The sequence below is a fragment of the Protopterus annectens genome, chromosome 8.part0 (assembly GCF_019279795.1).
Source record: "Protopterus annectens isolate FY-2018-M chromosome 8.part0, PAN1.0, whole genome shotgun sequence".
Classification (NCBI taxonomy): Eukaryota; Metazoa; Chordata; order Ceratodontiformes; family Protopteridae; genus Protopterus; species Protopterus annectens.
Genome location: NC_056741.1, coordinates 698,972,903 through 698,973,736, shown reverse-complemented (window position 1 = coordinate 698,973,736; position 834 = coordinate 698,972,903). Strand labels below are relative to the sequence as shown.

General features: G+C 35.4%; 1 pseudogene; it reads left to right on the top strand.

Moving 5' to 3' along the window:
* Positions 1 to 438: 438 nt before the first annotated feature.
* On the top strand, positions 439 to 559 carry LOC122809853 (annotated as a pseudogene).
* The last annotated feature ends 275 nt before the right edge of the window (positions 560 to 834 follow it).

Below are 834 nucleotides of genomic sequence, written 5' to 3'. Positions count from 1 at the left end.
TAGTACAAATGAAGTGCCCTTACATTAAGGTAGTGGGTCTGCAGCCATCTTGTGTTTGTAAGAAAAATATTGGTTTTAAACAGATATTGCAAAGAAACCACACTAACATTGAATGTCCTAAAACAGAAAGGAGCTTAGGTACATTTAAATGTGGTAGGTGTGTAGTGTGCAGATTTATTTATAAAGGACTATTGATTACTTTAGACTACCTTCAATACATTATCAAAGTTCCTGGCAGATACAACTGTCTTACTACAGGAATTGTGTATATTAGTAAGTGTTCAGGTTGTGAAGCATTTTATGTGGGAATGCCCACTAGTACCCTTGGTAAATGTGTTTAAGAACATTACTATTCTATTAAAACTCAGAATTGCAACAATACACTTTATAAACACATTATTAGTTGTACTAAATATGAAACGTTTTTATTTTGTGTGTTAGACTATACTTTCAGGGATCATTTCAATAGTTTGTTACTAGAGAGATACTTTCAAAAGTGATCACGAGTGGATGGGTAACAGAAAGTTCACTCCAGGGATCATTCCAGTTGCCCTACTGAATATGGGCACTGTGAACTAACATTGGGTGGCACAGTGACTGGGCAATTTTTTGGGGCTAGGCTTGTAAAGGCTCCAGGGCCATTAGCCTAGTACACACGTATGAACCTATGAACACATTCCTAAAACAGAAAGAGAGGTGATTATGAAAACAAAGTTGAGCAAATAGAAACTGAATGGCAAATAAAGTTATCTGCTGATGTGTTCCCTGGACAAAATGAAACAGTAAATATTAAATGTTTTTAAAAGACAGTAGAAGGACTATTAAGTGATATGG